Source organism: Triticum urartu, chromosome 2A, assembly GCF_056163025.1.
Source record: "Triticum urartu cultivar PI428250 chromosome 2A, HENAU_Tu73, whole genome shotgun sequence".
Lineage (NCBI taxonomy): Eukaryota > Viridiplantae > Streptophyta > Magnoliopsida > Poales > Poaceae > Triticum > Triticum urartu.
Genome location: NC_141874.1, coordinates 672063141 through 672084696, shown reverse-complemented (window position 1 = coordinate 672084696; position 21556 = coordinate 672063141). Strand labels below are relative to the sequence as shown.

Sequence of the window (21556 nt, the reverse complement as noted above, 5' to 3'; positions counted from 1 at the left end):
TCGAGGGCCGTCATGGGCTCCACCTGAGTCCTCTTGACGGTGTCATTGGTTCGGTGCCGTGCCCGCAGCAGGTCCTACACGCACCAAGGTATCCATGCCCTTCTCTCCTTCCTACCTCTTTCTGTCTTCCAAGGTATCCATTGCTTGCAATGTTTTCTTACAATGCAGTACTAAACAACTTTGCCAGTGCACTGGACGCTCAACTTGGATGAGCTAATCCATCCGAGAACAAAAACAGTTGAAGCGTGTTAGCAGGTTCAGCACCGCGTCCCACCACCCCCACATCGCCGCTGAAGTCCCCACCTTCACCCTCTCTTCCTTCCACAGATCTCCTCTCTTAACCTCCTTCCTGCAGTTTCTGTAGGTGTTGTTACGCCGTCGAAATGTGAGGAGCTGCATATATGTAGTTGATTCAGTTTATCTGAATTAGCGGATTCAGATGCGCGTAATTTCTGTTAGTGTAAATCCAGTGTGATGTGTTGAAAGTTAGCAGGATTGATTAATTGGCATTCATACATAGGTCCTAGATACGAAAGTAAATCCACTGCAATGTGCCTCTTGATTTAGTTGAAGTCTTTTCACTTAGTTGCTTCAGGAGCATACGTTTTTATTGCTTGTTTTGTACAAGATTTTTGGCTTTGTTATCAAGTAATAGCTAGTTTTTTTAGGGAAAAAGAGGCCCCCACCTCTCATTTTGTGCTCATCGACTGACCAAGTGTTGTTCCTATGGGCAATCATGACTTCCTAACCAAATCCCCACCTTCTGGATTGGAAAATCCCCACCTCCAAGCCCGCCACTCTAGTTTTTCAACTATATGCAGAGTAGTCTTCATGTTCACATTCGTACACCCATTGATTCGAATATCCTCTAGTCTATCCTAAAAAAATCGTACCGTCTCCTAGTGCTTGTTTTCCAGGTAGCAGGAACACATGCTATATCGTTTTTGCTAACTCACCATCTTTCTCGGTGGATGCATTCCTTTTGTATATTCAACTCCTTGTTAAAGTGATCCCATTTAATTTAATTAACTTAGCAAGTAAATGATGCATTATTTTTTATAGTTCAGTGCTGAACCAGCTTGCCAATGGGCTGGGCACTCAACTTGGATGAACTCAACCATCCAATCACAAAAAGTTAGGGCGTGTTCCCGTCGGTGACTGTCGATTTCGATTTCTACATTGACTACGTCCAATTCTGTGAAGACAAGGTACTATTCCGATTTAGCTCCAGTTGTCTCCTTTTTTTACGATTTTTGAAGCATCACCAATCCATTACTTATACCGAACTGTGCAATTAGTGATAGTCAGTTCACTTCCCTTGGTTCCAGGCTTGAATCGTCGAGGCCGCCCTACTGCTGGAACCATCTCATCACATTGTGCGCCAAGCAAATACAGGGATCTCGACCTGCGCATGGGGCTGTGCTGCGCCTCAACGGCGTCATGGGCTTCACCTGCACCCTCTTGCCGGTGTCGTCGATGTGGTGCCCACGGCAGGTCCTCGATTCCAAGGTATGTGTGCCCTCCTCTCCTTCCTCTCCCTTCATGTCACGGGCAGCATCCCTACTGTTCGCTCTGATTATTACTAGCAAACTTATAGCAGTAGCACTATCCAGTGTGAGGGAATTACAATGCTGCTGGATTATTTGCACCACTAGTGCTATTGAGTTTGTAGTGATGGTGTCAGTGCTGTTTTCCTTTTTATGGTTATTTGGTTGTTTGATTGCAACATTGTTATTTCCGCATAGTAGAGTTTAGTTTCACTAAGCAAGTGCTAAGATAACTTGCATGATATAGTTGGCATAACTCACTGCTGCAGATCGAGCATTGTGTGTGTATGTAGTGTTCAGGTTGAACTCGGAAAAACTTTAACTGTAGCTGTGGTGTCTTACATTGATGACACTCATCTTGTCTTTTCCTCTGTGAGAAATATACCCCTTCCAGTTTGATTGCTGATTATTTTTCTTCCATTGCATAGGGACCGGGCCAAGGTTGAAGAGGGCAACAGACAGGATCTCATGCTCGACGACACCTTGTTCAAGGTGATTCCCCTGACTTTCAGTTGTTACATGAAATTTTACTGAATTTTGTAGTTTTGAGAGCATTCTGTGTGACTTGTGTTGTGTGATACTAGATCGGGATCGCGCCATGGCGCGAGGGTGCCAGTCCCAACGTTTTGGTTAAGCATGTCGTGCTTAGTTAGTAGGAACGTATGTTTAGTGTATGAATTCAAACATGATAAAAAAATAAAATAAAGAAGAAATATGCATTTGTGATAGAAGGCATGAGATTATAAGGCAACATAAAGTTCAGCATGTTTGTAAGACCACAAAAGACACACATCAAGCACAACATAAAAGAATAGACCAAAAGCAACATTTAGTAGATCAGGATTACAACAAGTCATTTACATAGAAAGTTTTGCATTCTGCAGATCAAAAGCCGTTAATAACAATTAAAGCATGTCATTTATATCAAAAGAGACCAGTAGCGCATAGGGCAGCGAGATAGTACAAAATACTGAAAGTGAAGTATTTATACAGAAGGCTAGTGACACTTAGATAGCAGTCCGCATGAATTTTAAAGATTATAAAAGTCCACGCTGACTAATACATCTACCAGAGTCTTCAATTTTCCTTCGCCAAGAATGGTTGAAGTTCCTCATTGCTCCAAGAGAAGTTGTGTAACGCTGGCCCAGGAAGAGAAGAAAAAAATGATATTCTTCGAGAAGATATCTCAACTCATTAAAGATTCATTAAATGATTCATATGACATCTAAATCTAACATGCATTTTTGCAACAATAGATATCTGCAATGACCAAAAAAGGAACTATCAGGAAGGTGAGTTTAGTGAACTGACATCAAGAAATTCATGCATATTTCCTTTAAACAAATTTGGGGAGTGTGTATACAATAGCACTACACAACTATGAATTATAAAAAACAGAGATGACAACCATCATGAGCAATTCTTGGCAAAGGGAAGACCCGTGTCTCAGGACTCAGTGAAATATAATTCATTTTTCAGCCTAAAGATATAAACATAAAAAAATGATTGGATCCTTCTATCAAAGGTCACATAAAATAGCAATCGAGCTCAATATGTTATTTAGAAAAAAATTGGTAGACCATGTACACAACATTCATGAAGCCCTCCAGTTTCATAGGAAACCCAGGGGAGAAGAAAAGAAACTAAAACACACATGTGTTTTATTTCATTTACAATCCATCAAAAGATGAATGTAGAGAACTCATGATCTGTGATTACTAACAACAATTCAAGTTCTGATCTATAGAGCTGGCAATTAACATTAAGCACAATGGAATAATCCTCTACTGGTTACTCTCAATCTAAAATCAACAGTTAAGTTACTATTTATCACCATCAAGCCAGCATATGCGGTTCATATATAAACTAAATCAAGCTAGCATACACACTTCATCTCCAAATAGGATTCATCTCCTGCGGTCTGATTACCCAAATCCAACCAAAGATCCTCACAGAAGAGGAGGGGGAGGGGGTAGAGGAGGAAGAGGAGCTTACTTGCGAGTAGAAGCCAGAGCACAGGGGCAGGGAGTATATGGACCAATAACAATAAGTGGCTAGTAAGATGCGCACCAAGTCATTCATCTGGTTCAAGGTACACTCCAGCTCCCTCTGCAAAATCAAGTGGGATCACAAGCATTGTCGGATAAAAAAGGCAACGCAGTGATGAAAGCACTATGTATGGCTATCTCACCCTGAGCTCCTTGGCCAACTTGCTCTCAGCCTCCCCCTTGGCGGAACGGCCTTGACGTGGTCACCATGGACCTGGCTCGGCACTCTGGCATCCCTCTTCCTGGGCATGCCCCTGGGCCGGTTAGGGCCCGCCACCCCTGTGATCTGGCAGTCGCTATCCTCGGCCGCCGCTGATGAGGAGGGGCGCTGGGGAAGCGGATGCGGCGGAGGCATTTGACGCGGCGGGGGAGCAGGGGAAGATTTACATGGAGATCAGGATCACGCCTTGGCGCGAGGATGCCGGTCCCAACGATGTGATCAAGCAAGTAATGTTCATATTAGTAGAAATCCTCGTTTAGCATATGTATTCGATTAATGAAATAAAAGAAAGAATAAACATTCATTTTTAATAGAAGCAACACTTCTCCATGTAAATCTTCTCAAGGAACCCATGCAAGTCTTTCTGCTCTACTGAACTGTTTAAAGTGTTGAACATTTAAGCCACACCAAAATTGAAGTGCATATTGCAAGAAAGAATGGCATATCTAGCTGTATCCTGAGCTATTTCTTTTCTTTTTATCCATGTATTATGGGGTATTTCTCCATGCATGAATATTACACAGGGCTAGAATAGGAACCTGCTCTTATACATCTTAGGTGTACAAACAAAACCTACTATAGAATCAATCAACCCATCGCACCCGAGTGCTCTGCTCTCCAAGCTCTACGCATGTGTTTTTACATTAAAATCCCCGAATGGAGTAACAAATTCACTAAAATAACAAAGTAATACAGACAACGTAGCACATGAGTTCATTTCCAGGACATCATGATAAAGAGGAAACAGACAAAAAATTGTATAAAGGGCCAACACATGCTACAGAAATTGATGAATCCAACTTCTAAAAATATCACCTTAAGAAAGCACTGACTTCCAAAAGAATAAATATTAGAAGGCACTAACCTTATCTTGCAAGAAATGATATTCTTGGCACTTGAAGCATGAGTCTTTTCGTTAGCCCTCTACAAATATTAGAATATTTGTATATCCTTAGAAATCATCGACCGGATGTGCACCAGAATAGACTCATAATCAAATTGTTGAGCTGTCCAATGCATAATTGGATGCGACTGGCGGATTGAGCAGCACCTGCAACAAGATGGCAAAGTCACACATCAAACATAGGTGACGTACACGGCCCGGGTAAACACGAAAGGGACCATCAAGGAAAATTAAAAATGGTGAACTGTTATACAATACATACATACGGAGCCAAAGAGAAATGCCATCGGCACAACATTACAAACTTTAGCTCAACTATTTAACCAGATTCTGCACTGCAATACTAATCAACAGAATTTGGAGATATACTATTTTGCTAATGCAACTTCCAACAGTAAAATAAGATTGAATCACCAGGAAATGCATGTTACAGACTAATTTGCACATTAACAGCACCACAACACCATCTGCCCTGTGATAATTGGTATTGTTTCTAAAAACAAAGCATCGCCAACACATCACCTTGTTCTCTACCAGATTATAAAATAGACTAAAATAAGTAGCTTCTTGGTAAGTCTACATGTCATGTACAATCATGATAACCTTAATTCATTCAAAGGCATTAAACCAGGATAGTGGATTTCCTGAACTATTTTTGTAGTTGATCTGCAAATTGACTCAAAAGGTATTTTATCTCAATAGAGAATAGTTCCACACAACTAATACAACTGGCATTTCACAAACTTCGACATTAAGACGAATGTGTATATCCATATATGATCCATGGTGTTGGATCACACGTTTCAAAAAACACAACAAGACCAATATCATCTATCACTCGCGGTGCTAAGATAGTATGCAAGCATGATTGCTATATTCTGTGAGATTTACATGTCAGAGAAAGAAATATCATCCTCACTTTGCACCTCCATCTCACCACAATATATATATATATATATATATATATATATATATATATATATATTCGTCCATAAAAAGAACACATTGAACCATGGTAAATAACTAAAGTCAGTCCAAAACAGAAAAGGTGCAGGTTGTGATATCATCGATGATAATAACTGTACTCACCAGAAGAACACGAACAAGCCAGCCCGTTGATGTTGGTGTTGTGGAGACCCCAGAGGTACTTCTTGAGCTTGAGCTCGGCAAGGAGGATGCGTACCCAGACAGAGGTTGCACTTGAGGCTGAACCACCGTGGTGCCCGCGCCGTGAGGCACCAGCTCATCCATCTAACACAGGCAGCACCAGATCGCACTCTTCTGTACTCTCCGCTATGTCATTGCCCCAGCGGGATCGAACAGAGGCAGGGCATGCGGATCCGCAACCCGATGGCAAGTGTCCCGAATGACAAACCCATGACAGTGGAAGCAGAACCGGAGTCTGTGTAGGCTTCTCCATCTGACCAACAAAATTTGAAGTGGGAAAGCGAATATTCATCAATGTTTACAAAATTTATTGCAAAAAAGATGGCTTTGATAAATAAATATGTAAAGTTCACAGTAGGAAAAGCAACAAAAGGGAAAGTAAAATATAAGGATGGCCTCACTAAAATTAAATTCAGTGAATCACACTAAAATTCAGTGAAGTGAATCACACACTAAATAAACTTTGATATGGGTGGGGGGGGGGGGGGGGGGGGGTACATAACTGAAAATAAAACATACACGCGACCTCACTCAGATTCAACTAAAGGAATCACATACTCAGTAAATCACACACTAAATAATCTTTGATATTTTTTCAGTAACCTTACATGATATCATACCATCTCCATACATATGATGACATCTCCATATGGATTAAATTTTAAAGATGGTAGAAAGTGAACTGAGAAAGGCCATCCGTGCCCCGTGGCAAATCCATATACATGAGCGTGACACACCACTTTTTGTAACAAGCATAGCCAGTGGAAAATATTTCCTAAAAAAATTAAGAAAATTGGATTCATTTTGGAGGATACTTAAGTATCAACAACATGCATATTGATGAGAAATGTATGTGAAACATGTAGAGAAGACCATGCTATGTCAAAAAATCTGATAGAACAGTAATAAGCTAAAGAAAAGAGAACTGTACGGTTGATTTTTTTTATCAAGCTATCAAACCAAACTGACATTCGTTTAATGATTTTTTTAATCAAGCTATGAAATCAAAAACTGACATTCATTTAAAAATGGCTGGTTGGTACTACATATCAGTATATGATAGTGCGTTGTAATACGGTTCTTTTCACCAAGTCCAATTTTTGTCAAATGGATGAAAGTAAAGAATATGGAGTATCTAGCTTATATTCTCGGTAACACTCTTGCATGATCGGGTGGAATATAAGTCACCCTTCTTCCATGATGTTATAAGATGGAAACAAATCTGCCATCAAATTGAGTTGATCAGTCAAAAACACAACTCAAATTTACTTACTCGCGAACATACAAGAAACACGGCCAAAATGCCTCTAGAACAACCAATAAGAAATAGCACCAAAAGGAAACTCTGAAATAGCACTAAAAGGAAAATCTTAAAGTACACACACATGCTTAACCACAATCTTGGCCTGGCAAAAACAAAATGACAATATGTGTATATGAACATCCCGGGAATCACAAGTTAAGTGAAGCTCACATGATCATTATGCTTAATGCGATGACTTCTCCTTCCTGGATGCTTTCTCACTGCCCATTCTGCTTCCTTTAGCTCTTTAGAATGCAAAGACTGATTGTTCTGAGAATATATCCATCACGTGAATTCCTCTACAAGGGAAATTAGCTTCAAGGAATGGCATTATAGGGTAACATTTTATTTATCTACTTATTATATTATAATGCATTTTCCTCTTCCTTAACTATCCTACGTTGGCTATGCGACTGTGGTGGTTCTGTAGGACAGGAACACGAAACGGGCACAAGGAAACATCCATACAGAGAGATTCATCAAATTATTGCTACTGTAAAGGGGAGTGAGCGAGGCATACCTGTGGTCACCATGTTTTGGGCATGAGCTAGCGAGTGACTCAGTAAATCCAACACCCATGACTTGTAGACCTGCGAGTATTCTCACCCAATTAATGGACGGGACACACACAGCGGCACGGTGTTGGATCCGACGGCCGAAAAGTCAACGAACGAACTTGTAGACGGGACGAGCGTCTTCAGCTCAAGCGACTGCGCCACCATGTTCTTGACCGCCTGCGCAGCAAGCACACACGCACGCAATTCAGTCACCGGAATCCAGGTGAGACAAGACAAGAAGAGAGGAGGGGGACGGACCTGCCGGAAGAGGTAGGAGACATCAAGGTCTTGCGCGATGAGGGCGAGGAGGTGTTTCAGTGCGTCGAACTTGTCGCCATCGGAGCGGGATGCGAGGAGCGCCGAGATGAAGGCGGCATTGGGGTCGCCGTAGAGGTGTGCGTCCGTGGCTCCGTGCCCATCCGCTCGCCACCCATGATGTCGTCCACTGGACCTTGACGGATCTGATGTGAAGGAGACGGGGACGGCCAGGATCCGTTCGTCGCCGCCGGCGTCAGCGGCGAGTGTGTCGGTGGTGGCCGCTCACCTCCTTCCGACCGCCTTTTGGTGCCTGTGGGATGTGATTCCGCTGCTGCTGCTGCTGTAGAGGCGGCCTTCGGGCTGCTCCTCCTGCCAGAGGAGCAGCCGCGGGAGACGCGGACAGGAGGGCGGGCCGCGGCGATGGAGATAGCGGAGCGCTCCGCCTGGATCTCCTCCTCCGCGGCGATGGAGATGGACAGGAGAGCGGGCCGCGGCGATGGAGTTCTGGGTTCAGGGGAGGATTCAGATCGAGGGGAGGGAAGGGCGAAGCGAGGGAGGAGATCGAGCGAGGGAGAGAGGGAGGGAGAGGAGGCGCGCGCGCGGGGGGGGGGGGGGGGTGGGGGGAGGGGCGGGTAGGGTTGTCTCCACGGGAGCCGGCCCTTTTATACCCCCGGCAAGTGAAATGACCAAAATACCCTGGTGGGGGCATGGTATTTACATTTTGCTGTCATTACTATTCATTCCAGCAGTGCCAGCTCGAGATCCGACGGCCCAGGTTGATCTAGATGCTGATCCGACGTCCAGAAACGCATCAAGGGAACCGATCCAACGGCCGAGAGTCGCTGAGCTCTAAGGAGGCTTGTACATCCATCCTTCTCTTATTTCTGGATAGGGACACCATTTGTTGTGCTCCATTTGTTTCTTCTTTTATGATTTCTGTAGCATCACCAGTTCATTACTTGTAAGCTTGCTGCCCCCAAATCACGAGCGAGCTCAGATAGAGCGTCTTGTTGGTGTCTAGTGGATTGGAAAATTAAGGACATGGATTGTGAGAGTCTAGGAATTTTTGTTCCCTAGCCTAGCACTGTTGTTTTTCAACTCGTCAGAGTTGTCTTCAGGTTCACATTCATACACCCATTCATAAGAATATCCTCTAGTCTGTCCTGATAGATAATACTATCTCCTAGTGCTTGGATGGCATCTAGGAGGAATGTATGCTATATCTTTTTTGTTGACTCACTTTCTGTGTGGATGCATTCCTTTTCATGGTGAACTCGCTATGCAGTTCAATTGATACCATTCAATTCAATTAATTCTGCAAGTACAATGTTTTTGTAAAATGCAGTACTTATCGAGCTTGCATATGCGCTGGACACTCAACTTGGATGAACTAGTCCATCCAAGCACAAACAGTTGAAGCGTGCTAGTAGGTTCGGCACTGTGTCCCGCCACGAGAACATCACCAGCGACTCCGTTGGCTTGTGTTAGAATAAATTCGAGGTACGCGGTTGATCCACCGAAGAACAAGCAATCACAGACAATGATGACACCGAGATTTATTAACGAGGTTCGGTGAACTCGCCTATTCCCCGGGGCAATGACTACGGGCGCTCCTCCCCGAGATACCGCAACACCGGCCACCCGGGCGCCGGCACAAGCCGCCAGCACCCCCTTGCAAGCCTGTTGCTATCTAGTCGTCATGGGGTTACAACGTGGGGTGCCTCCTCATATATAAGAGGCCAAGGGTACAACGTGTCCGACTCCGACACTACAAGTATCCTACCCACACTACAACACCAAGTCCAAGCGTAACCCAACTAGTACACAATATTCGACACAAACACAACAAACTCCACCTTGACGAATATTCTCCACCATCTTGAATTTGTCCATGCGTCAAACTTCCATGTACTCCGGACTTGTGTTGTCTTCTTTGTAGCTTACTGAGAGCTACTCGACGAGTCTGCCCCAGACCCGCCGCCGCCGTGAGACCCCGCTGCTACTCCCGCAACTCCAGTCTCCGTGACTCCACCTGCAATAGTGCTCCCTTGCAGCTTATAAAGATGCGAAGCCGTCCTCCCTCCAATCATCACGGTCACCTCATCTTCCATGATTCTCATGGTCTTCCTATCCCGATCACAACGGAATATCATACCACCATCATGAAGAACACCAAGCGAAATTAGATTCCTCCTTAACCCGGGCACATGCCTGACTCCCCGAAGCATCCACTCAACTCCGTCAAACATCTTGATTTTGATGTCACCTACTCCAGCAACACGATAACCTGTGTCATCGCCCACATAGGCTAAACCAAACTCACCAGACTTGTACGAAGAGAACCACTCCCTGTTGGGTGTCGCATGAAAAGAGCAAGCTGAATCCAGCATCCACACTTCACCTTTGGTTGACCGCCTGTCTGATACTATGAGAATATCACTACTGCTGTCTGAGTCATCACCATGGGTTGCCTTATTAGCACTGGCCCCACCATTGAGTTCTGGCCAGTCCTTTCTCATATGTCCCCACTGCTTACACTTGTGACACTGTATATTCTTTTTCTTTTTCTTGTTCTTCCCAGCCTCATATCCCTTCCGCCACTGCTCACCCTTGACTAGCAAACCTTCACCATGAGAGACTTCCACCGCGTTCTTCTTTCTCATATCATAAGATAGCAATGCTGCAGTAATATCCTCATTCTTGACGGTCTCCTTGCCATGCGTCAAAGTAGTGATCAAATGGTCATAGGATGATGGCAACGAACAAAGAAGCAGAATTGCCCTATCCTCGTCGTCAACCGTCGCACCCAAGCGTGCTAGATCCATCATGACTTGATTAAAGGCGTTCATATACTCCACAAGATCTGACCCCTCCTGCATCCTCATCCCATACAACTTTTGCTTCAGATACACCTTGGTCGTCGCAGTCTTGGACATAAACTGACTTTCCAGCTTCTCCTAGATCTTCTTCGGCGAATTCTCATCCATCACATGATAAATAACCTGGTCCGACAGACACAACCGTATAGTCCCGGCTGCTTTCAACTGTAACTCCTCCCAGTCATCCGCCTCCATCTTAGCTGGCTTGGCTTCCTGCAACAACGCCTTCAAGCATCCCTGTTGTGCCAACAAATCTTTCACCCTTGTCTGCCATAATCCAAAGCTTCCAGTTCCGTTGAACTTCTCCACCTCAAACCTGGTACCCGTTGGTGCCATGATTCTTTGTACGGCTGACTCTGTGAAAAATAATTGAGCAGTCTTCCCGTGATCCCCAAGTACACGAACGAAACCTCCACATTACTGCTACTAGCGATCAACGAACTAGTTGGTCTTCACATCAAAGTGCTCCCTTTGGCTCAACTCTAATACTAGCGCTATTTGCTTTCCTGCCAAAGCCTGTCCTCTCGATGGATGCGTAGCCCCTGAAAGATTTTTCTGGCCGATCTCGATCTGCTTCTCGTCTTCGTACGGTGACCCAGCCCAGGCTGCTCCTTTTATTAGCGCCTCAATAGGTCTCCGCCTAGACGATGAATTCCACCAGGACTCGGTCCTGCTGCCTTTTTTTGTCCAAAACAAAACTCGGTCGATACCTGGTTGTACACGACTCGTGTCTGGTCTCGTGCACCTCCGTGCGCACACGTACACGCTAACCAGCTGCCCCTTGGCCCGTGACTTGCCTACAGTCGTACGGCTTCTGGCTGCAGCCCACACACGCGCCTTCACGCGCGCGACACGCTGCCGCATCTCGCCGAGTCACCGATCCCACGACCTGCTGCTGCAACTCACCTCCGCCTAGGCATCCAACAATGCGACTGCACCTTGCTCATGATACCACTTGATAGAATAAATTTGAGGTACGCGATTGATCCACCGAGGAACAAGCAATCACAGACAATGACGACACTGAGATTTGTTAACGAGGTTCGGCGAACTCGCCTACTCCCCGGGGCAATGACTACGGGCGCTCCTTCCCAAGATACCGCAACACCGGCCACCCGGGCGCCGGCACAAGCCGCCAGCACCCCCTTGCGAGCCTGTTGCTATCTAGTCGTCATGGGGTTACAACGTGGGGTGCCTCCTCATATATAAGAGGCCAAGGGTACAACGTGTCCGACTCCGACACTACAAGTATCCTACCCACACTATAACACCAAGTCCAAGCGTAACCCAACTAGTACACAATATTCGACACAAACACAACAGCTTGAGGCCTACTTCAACTGCAAAAGGCCCTAGTGGCTAGTCCTCTTCCATCAGTGTTTCCCTCCACGGTGTGTATTTGCAGTTTGTTTTACTAGAATAATTCCTCTGTTGTTTGATAGAGAGATTTGTTTGTTTGTTTCCATTACTAGTATGTCAAGAGAACGTCAAATTGAATGTGTTTTTAATTCAATCATACTATCTCATAGTGCTTGGTTGCCATCAAGCAGGAATGTATGCTATATCATTTTTGTTTACTTGCTACTATCTTTTTGGGTGGATGCATTTCTTTCTCTATTCAACTCGTTGTTTAAGTTATCCCATAATTGATTGTGCCAGTAAATGATGCAATGATTGCCTACAATTTAGTATTGTACGAGCTTGCCAATGTGTTCGACGGCCAACTTGGATGAACTGATCCATCGGAGCACAGCCTGCCACCGCCATCACCACATTGCTGCTGAAGGTACTCACTCATCCTGCCCCCAAATATTCTCGCACCATAAATCTCCTTGCTTAACCTCCTTTTCCCCACAGGTTTCCAAGCATCAGCTAGGTGAGATGCATCATGTTGATATCAATTGGCTCCCGTGCTTGACTATCATGGACGAGGGGCATTTGTTCCCTATCCTAGTCGTTGAACTTTGCATTTTGAAAACACAGACTTGTCTTTGAGAGATTACAACTGATTCAAATTCTTGATTTTTGAATTTCCTGTAACTTGTTAGAGAAACATCATCTGTTCACTCTGCAAATGTACTTGTTGGTGTGCAACAACTGGTCCTGATGAATCTTCTTTTGAATCCTTCTTTGCTTAGAAATAAATATACCGGAATGTTTATTTTAGTTCCATGTAAATTCGTCAATTGTCAACTGTGAATCTTGTAGTGATGGATGTGGCAGACCATTGTTCTTGCTTCAGAGTTTAGAGGAAATCCAACTTCAACGATGCGCTTGCAGGTCCTCGACGTCAAGGTATGAATGACCCCTCTCCTTCCTCCCCTTCCTGTCACGGGCAGTGTCCGTACTGTTTGTTTTGATTATTACCAGCAAACTAATAGCAGTAGCACTTTCCAGTGTGACGGACATGATGCACATAGTGCTGCAGCTGGGATGCTGTGGATTATTAGCACCACTGGTTCTACCAAGTTTGTTGTGCTATTGTCAGTGTTGTTCGATTTCATGACTGCCATTGTTTGTTTGCATGACAATGAACTAGATATGTTCATTATTTTTGCGGTGCGTGACAAGTTTTCCTTTTTGTGATTATTTGGTTGTTTGCTTGCAACATGAAGTATGCTGTGTTCATTAAGTTACGCCAAGCCTCTGCCATTCGCAGCAAAGCAGATGTGTATCGATTACTCTATTGTGTTTGTGATTCCTTGACATGTTCTTATTCTGCTTGCTCCAGTTACTTTATGTCCTTCCCTAAACTAATCATAGATACCTTGCAACATTGTGCCTTTTGTTTCTGAAAAATAAGACCTTTTAATAATTTTATTATTTCAGGAAGCTTAACCTCTGGATGGTAGAGTTTAGTTTTAATAAGCAAGTGCTAGTAAAATTTGCATGGCATAAGACCAGAAAAATGCATTTTATGTTCATTTTGATGGCTGATTTTTTCTTCCATTGCACATAATGATTGGGCTAAGGTTGAAGAGTACAACATGCAGGCTCTCACGCTCGACAACACCTTGGTCAAGGTGATGCCCCTGACTTTCAGTTGTTACATGGAATTGTACCGAATTCTGGAGTTGTTAGAGCCTTTTGTGTGACTCGTGTTGTGTGATATAGGGACACTACTTGTTCTGCTCTGTCCTCTCTTATTTTACGATTACTGTAGCAGCACTAGTTCATTACTTACACAAAAATCATGAGCAAGGTCGTTGAGATTGGAAAATTAACGACAATGAGTATGAGAGTCTGGGAATTTCTGTTCCATATCCTAGCACTGTAGTTTGTGAACTCTGCAGTTTCCATCTCATTGATATTGTCTCGTAGTGCTTGGTTGCCATCTAGCAGGCACCATGTTTGTTAACTTACTATCTTTCCGGGTAGAAGCATTCTTTTAATATTCAACTCGCTATTCAAGTTATCCCATTTAATTTAATTGATTGTGCAAGTAAATGATGCAATTATTTCATATGATTCAGTAGTGAACGAGCTTGTGGATGTGCTGGACGCCGAGCTTGGATGAACTAATTGAATCTTGTAAGGAGCTTCAGCACCGCGTCCTACTACCACCATATCGCCGCTGAAGGAATTCACTCATTCCCTATTTCACCTTCTCTTCCTGCCCCAAAAGCTCCCCACTTAGGGCATCTCCAGCCGTTGGCCCCCCCAGGACGCATAAAAATCGCCCCCTGGGGGCGAGCCGGCGATGCATTCGGCGCTGGGGGCGGTTTTGCGCCCAGTCGTCGCCCCCAGCTCGCCCCCAGGCGCCGAAATTGGCCTACTTTGCAGCCCAATTTCGGCAAATAAACGGCCCATATGGGCGAGAATAGGCCCATATTCGGCGTGGTTTCGCCGTGTCTCGGCGTTTAATTATCAACACAATTATTTCTTATCACATATTTCATCACAGAAAAATCAAATACTTCAACAAAATACTACAACAACAAATAGTTCAATACAAATTATATTGTTCAACAAATAAAAACTCGTATTTCATCACGAGGCGTCCCCCTTGAGCCTCCATAGGTGCTCAATCAGATCTTTCTGCAATTGATGATGCACCTGTGGGTCTCGGATCTCCTGACGCATACTGAGATAGGCAGTCCAAATTGCCGGTAGCTGGTGATCAACTTTGGCTAGAGGACCCTGCCTGTAGTATGGTTCAGTGTCAAACACTGGGTCTTCTTGCTCGCTCTCGATGATCATGTTGTGCAAGATGACACAGCAAGTCATGATCTCCCACATTTGATCTTTCGACCAGGTCTGAGCGGGGTACCGAACAACAGCGAATCGAGATTGGAGCACACCAAATGCCCGCTCGACATCCTTCCGGCAAGCCTCCTGAACTTTCGCAAACCAGGCGTTCTTGCCTCCTGGCACAGGGTTTGAGATCGTCTTCACAAATGTCGACCATCTCGGATAGATGCCGTCAGCTAGATAGTACCCCTTGTTGTATTGGCGCCCATTGATCTCGAAGTTCACCGGAGGAGAATGGCCCTCAACGAGCTTGGCAAAAACAGGAGAGCACTGCAGCACGTTGATGTCATTGTGAGTTCCTGGCATACCAAAGAAGGAGTGCCAAATCCAGAGGTCATGTGTGGCTACCGCCTCAAGCACCACACTGCAACCGCCTTTGGCGCTTTTATACATCCCCTGCCAACCAAATGGGCAGTTCTTCCATTTCCAATGCATGCAGTCGATGCTTCCAAGCATCCCAGGAAATCCTCTTGCTGCATTCTGGGCTAGGATCCGAGCAGTGTCTTCCGCATTGGGTGTTCTCAAGTATTGTGGCCCAAACACTGCCACCACTGCCCGACAGAACTTGTAGAAACACTCTATGCTGGTGGACTCGGCCATGCGCCCATAGTCGTCGAGTGAATCACTGGGAGCTCCATATGCAAGCATCCTCATCGCTGTCGTGCACTTCTGGATGAAGGTGAATCCAAGAGCGCCAGTGCAATCCATCTTGCACTTGAAGTAGTTGTCGAACTCCCGGATGGAATTCACAATCCTGAGGAAGAGCTTTCGGCTCATCCGATAACGGCGCCGAAATGTTCTCTCGCCATGAAGTGGAGCATCGGCGAAGTAGTCGGAGTAGAGCATGCAGTAGCCTTGCAGACGATGCCGGTTCTTTGCTTTCACCCGCCCCGGCGCCGAGCCACCTCGCCGCGGCTTTTCACTGCTCGCCAGCAGCTGGGCGAGGGCGGCGAGCACCATCAGATGCTCTTCTTCCTGGACGTCGGCCGCGGCTTCCTCCTCCAGCAGCGCGGCGAGCTCTTCCTCCTCGTCCGAGTCCATCGCCGAGATGGGCAAATCGCCGAACACCTTGCGTTCGGTGGCCGTGAACCCGCCGTTAAACCGTGCCTCCGCGGCCGGAAGCTGCGACCAGAAACGCCCAGCTGTTGCGGGAGGGGCTGCCGCGGCGAAGCGCTGCTATTTTCCGGCAGGGAATGGCTATCTAGCGGAGTCGGGCGGCGGCCGTCGCCGGGATACAGCTAGTGGTGGCCGAGGGCGCGGGGGGTGCGAGGCGAGTCGGGGATGAAAACCTTGACTTTTCCCCTGGCGGTGTGGGCCAAGCGTGCTTTTCCTAGCGCCGGAGCCCCCAACGGCTCCCCAGCGCGCCGGGTTCGGCCTGTGACCGCCGGGCGGAAAAAAGGTCCGAACCGGCGATTTTCGGCGTTCTGGGGGCGCAACTGGGCCGTTTTTTCGGCGCCGGCGCCGAAAAAGTGGCCTGGGGGGGCTGTTGGGGGCGTGGCTGGAGATGCCCTTAACCTCTTTTTTCTTGCAGGTTCCTAAGTATCACCAAGGTGAGAGAGATAAATCATGTGGATGGGCTCTAGTGCTTAACAAAAATTATTAAGGACAAGGTGCGTTTGTTCCCTAGCCTACTTGTTGACCTCTGCAGTTTCAAACACAAAAGTGTATTTGGGAGGTTAAAACTGATTCCCATTCTTCATTTTTGAATTTCCTGTAACTTGTTGTGAGAAAGATCCTCTCTTCACTCTGCAAATGTACGAACATGCTTCTACGCTTACAAAGAAATATACTGAAATGTTTATTTTAGTTCCATGTAAATTTGCTAATCTTCAACTGTCAGTCTTGTAGATGGATGTGGTAGACCATTCTTCTTGCTTCAGAGTTCAGAGGGAATCAAACTTTTTTGCGTGCCCCACGTAATTTTTGTTTTTCCCCATTACAATTTAGAAATCAAACTGGTTATTTCTCATGTTTCATAGCCTAGTTGTTAAGCGGTGCAGTTTTGATCACAGACTCAGGGGCGGACCTACATTGAGGTGAGTGGGGGCCTGAGCCCCCACTCAAAATTTGAAATTCTACTAAGATTTGCTTGTATTTACTGAAAAATATGCTTAAATTTTTTCAATTTTTATAGAATATGACCCCACTCAAGTAGTTTGCCCCCAGTCGAAATACGTTCTAGGTCTGCCACTGCACAGACTTGTGTTCGAGGTTAAAACGATACAGAATCTGAGTGTGTATGCATGTATCTTATTTCCATTCTTCATGTTATCTGTTTAGAAAAACAACAATCTCATGCTGCAGATGTAGTTGGTTGGTTTATATAAATTCTGAATCCTTGTTTGGTTAATTTGACCGGCCACTAAAATCCAGTCAATTGAGTTGAATCTGAGTATCCTTTCGATGTTTTGATCTTCCAGTTGGATCAACTAGACCAAATTCGCCTACTCTTGTTCATTTCAATTTGACTGAATTTTTAACTCCTTCCCCGAAATGAATTCTTCATCTTCTTTTTTATCCTTCGCATCTAGTATCCTTCAACTTTTTTTGGTTGATATGATCGGCCATCATAGAATCATTGAGTAGAATCTTTAAATGTTCATCCCATCTTTTGTTGATGTTTTGGTCTTCCGATAGACAAATTACCCAACTCACCCTGTTCATTTCAGTTCGACTGAATTTTTCCTCGTTTCATCTTTCATGCAGCACGGCGCAAATCCGGCGATGGAGAAGGAGTCGAGGAAGAACTACCAGTCGCGAAGCTCAGCTCTTGGGTGCGTCCGTGGCCGAGCATGACCTGCTGCTGCAGTGGGGAATCCGGAAGCGCATGTGTTGCGTCAAGGTGCAACGCAGTGACGTCGGGTCCATGGCCGCCGAAAAGGCCACGCCCACCACCGAGCCCTCTGGCCCGTCTCTCCCCGTTGCTCTTCTTCACATTTTCTCCCTGCGTTTGTGCTTTTGCCAGTTCCCTGTCCTCTCTGACTACGCGTGTTGGTTAGTGATAAGATTCAGAATCACCGTGGGTTGAAAGAGCAGCTGGCTATCACGTATGCCCTATCTTGGCACGTGACATGGAGTGTGAAGGTTTTTGTTGCATTTGATCTGATTTACTTCTACATTCAAAATGTGGAGTTGTTATTTATCTGCGTAACCGATATCCGTAGCGGAGCTGGTGATTCCAAATGGAAGCACTCATGGCAGGCGATGTAATGATTTGTTTTTGGTTTTGGTTTTGTTGCAACAATATTGATGTTGGTTGGATGATGTTAATATTATCATTGGGCCAACATTCTGTTCTTCAGAAAGTCGGAGTGGTTTTTCGTGTTATCCTCCTCCAGTATTGCTGGATTGTCTAAGATGATGTGGAAGTCCTGGGTGTTCTTGAGGTTTTCTCCATTTGAACCTTGATTGATATCCTTGGGGACAAGTAATACTAATGTTGAATTATTTACGGTGGGATTAATTGTTCTTTTCTCTTATGGCTTAACTTAGCACCTTGAAAGGTTAAAACTACAGGAGAATCAAATTTTTTGCTAGGTTGTAAAGGGGGTAGCTTTGGAGATGAAGGTGCCATTTTAGATGCTTCTCTTGAGATCATAGATTTCTGACAACAATGTATAGTTTAGAATATGCCATGAACAATGCGCAAACCAAATGTAGTCTCAAGTCTTAGCATCCAAGTTGGTGAATCCACCTGTTGCTGGTATAGCTTATAGTTCCAATACAAACTACACAAACTACCACCATGTGCATTTTCTATCTGAAACTAGAAATCTAATACTCCCTCTGTCCCATATTAAGTGTCGCTCAAACGGATTCGTTTGAGCGACAGTGACACTTAGTATGGGACGGAGGGAGTACATAACTACAGTCTGATTCCATAGTTAAAGAATGCTGTTATTATATTTATATGTCCTTAGTATTAGTCTTTCATTTGGTGTGGTCAACTAGTCAAGAAATACTATATTATACTGTCCTGGGTTGGATACGATAAGAACTGATATTGCTTAGGCTTGCATCTGATCTATGTTGCTTTCTTTCTTGGTGGGAGTTTGGACGGTAGATTCTTAGCTGAAAGTAAGCTGTCCAGAGATAGATCTGCTTTTCTTAATGGCATGCTATATTATGCCTTAGATCAACATCATGTCCTCTGTAACTGAGGTAACTGAGGATTGGACAAACATCATGTCCTCTATATGTTGTCTCAGGTCCTCGCATACATGTTTATGAATCCACTTGGTATCTTATAGTCCCACTACAGAGTATACAAGTTGCAGTGTGTAAATCGTGCATTTTCAATCTCAAACTGGAAACCTAATTCATAACCTCGAGCTGACTCTATAGTTAAAGAATGTGGTTATTATATTTACATGTCAGTAGCATTAGTCTTCCATGTGGTGTTGGTCAATTGTTCAAGAAATATTTATATTACGGATACCATTATAGTTATATCAGTGGCATGGGTTGGATACAACACAACATGAATAGGACTCGAGAGTGTTTTTGATGCCAAGTAGTTTTGCTTTGCTATTATATATCTTGGCCAATTATATCAAGAGGTGGTCAGCAGGCTGGAGAGTGAAACCCTATGGTCAAATATATCTTCTATAATTTTCTATCTGCCTCCATAATACCCAGCTGTAAACTGTACATGGTTTGTATCTTGAATCAATGTTGGCTATGGTTCACCGTGTATCGGTTTCCTTACGCAGGTGTACTGAGGAGAACATTACCAGCAAAGGTATATTTCCTGACGCAGTTGTACTGAGGTGTACTATGGTCTTGCGTTCTGCATAAGGTATATTTCCTGATTATTCTTGAAGCTTATCTATTTTACCTCACATGTAATGTAATTCCTCCACTGGCTCTTTGTTTCCCTTATTTTCTTTCTTCCAAAAATTTTGAGAACATCAATGAGTTGTAGTGTAACACATTGGATGGTATTGTCTGAGTTTTCTTGAACATCTATCGGGGATTGAACTGACTTCTTTGTCCTTCTCTATATTAGTAACTATCAGTAGATCAAGAGGTTTCGCTATAACCTTGTGTCTGCACAACAAGTTGTTGTCGACTTATTGTGTTCTTTGTGTCGTCCATGGATCTGATGGAGTTTTCTTGTTCTGATATTTTAATGCCCTCGTTGTGGTTTTGGCTTCCTGTGTATGGTTATGCCATAATTAATTGTCTCAAAGTTTGTTGTCGGATTTACCTTTTTGTTTTGCATCAGTGGTTTGCTTTGAGTATGCTGGTCCTTGCCACAGTTTGAGTCTTAGGCCTCCTTTGGTTCATAGGATTGGAACAATATTGGATTAGGAAAATCATAGGAAGTGAAATGACGTGCTCTCAATTCCTATAGGAAACGAGATGTCATTTGATAGGATATGAATTTTTCCATTGAGGCTAGGCTAATGATCTCCCTTTGATATGTGCATTGTGTGGCTGAATGAAAGCTATATCTTCTCGAGTATCCGTCCTGGTGGAATTTGAACTGAATACCTCGATATTCTCTTTGGTATTAGTAATTATCATCAAATGAATTTTTTTTATTTTAACCTTGTGTAAGTGCATAACTTGTTATAGGCTTGCTGCCTTCGATCTTCAGAAAGATGGTGACAATATTTTATAATGGGTAGTGATAACTTGGTGCCTTTCATCAAGCTCTTATGCTTATGTAGGACTTGAAACGATAACTGTAGAGACAGTTAGTTAGTGAACTCAGCTAATTGGCTGACGTTGATGGTTATTTTAACTTGCATAATATTGACGTGGAACAGGATTTGGATGCCCTAAACTCATTAAATCCAGGAGGAAGATGCTGCTCTCGCTGGGCGTGCAGGGCGCTGGCTATGCGGCGAACTGGTTCTACGACGTGCACCAGAAGCTGCTCGTCCGGGTGGAGCAGTGTGCCGCCGCGGAGCTCATCCAGAATTAGTGAGCACACAAACCACCACTTGATTTTTTTTCACCGGTGCTTTATTTCGGTCTGTTAGTCTAGAATCTCATTCATCTATGTAGGTCTTGCTTATATGTGTATGTGGTTGTGTTCTAAATTGGTGAGCACAACAGCAGCTATGTTGTCTTAGTGGGTAACAAACACCAGTTGATTTATCGGTCTCTTGTCTGGGTCAAATAAGTGTGTCTAGCCACCACAAGGAACCCGATATTATGGTCAAAGATATAGTATTGTTTTCTAGCTGCATGCCCCCATTCATCATTCCCAGTTCAAAGCTGTGCTTACATGCTTTGCAACTTGAATTGACATCTACATATATACATGTGTAACATGTCCCATCTATGTGTCCTGCAGCAGCAGCACCAGGTTGTTGATGGCAGGGTTTGGCACCAAGATGAAGGCGAACCCGCTGGTGGCCAAGCCGGCGCACCCTTGGTTGACTTGAGCTCTAATACCGGATGAACAATTT

At 44.5% G+C, this 21556-nt stretch overlaps 1 long non-coding RNA gene across 5 annotated transcripts; it reads right to left on the bottom strand.

Moving 5' to 3' along the window:
- Window positions 1-2446: 2446 nt before the first annotated feature.
- LOC125534003 (uncharacterized) lies at window positions 2447-8600 on the bottom strand. 5 transcript variants are annotated; one of them, XR_015617327.1, is made up of 8 exons: window positions 8005-8600; window positions 7710-7923; window positions 7361-7488; window positions 6495-6661; window positions 5809-6139; window positions 3739-4866; window positions 3543-3656; window positions 2447-2807 (listed from the first exon to the last, which is right to left on the bottom strand). It is a non-coding gene; the product is annotated as an uncharacterized LOC125534003 (long non-coding RNA). The 5 variants fall into 5 exon arrangements; XR_015617326.1 differs by lacking the exon at window positions 6495-6661 and having other exon boundaries at window positions 7710-7779; window positions 7866-7923; XR_015617325.1 differs by lacking the exon at window positions 6495-6661.
- Between the last annotated feature and the right edge of the window lie 12956 nt (window positions 8601-21556).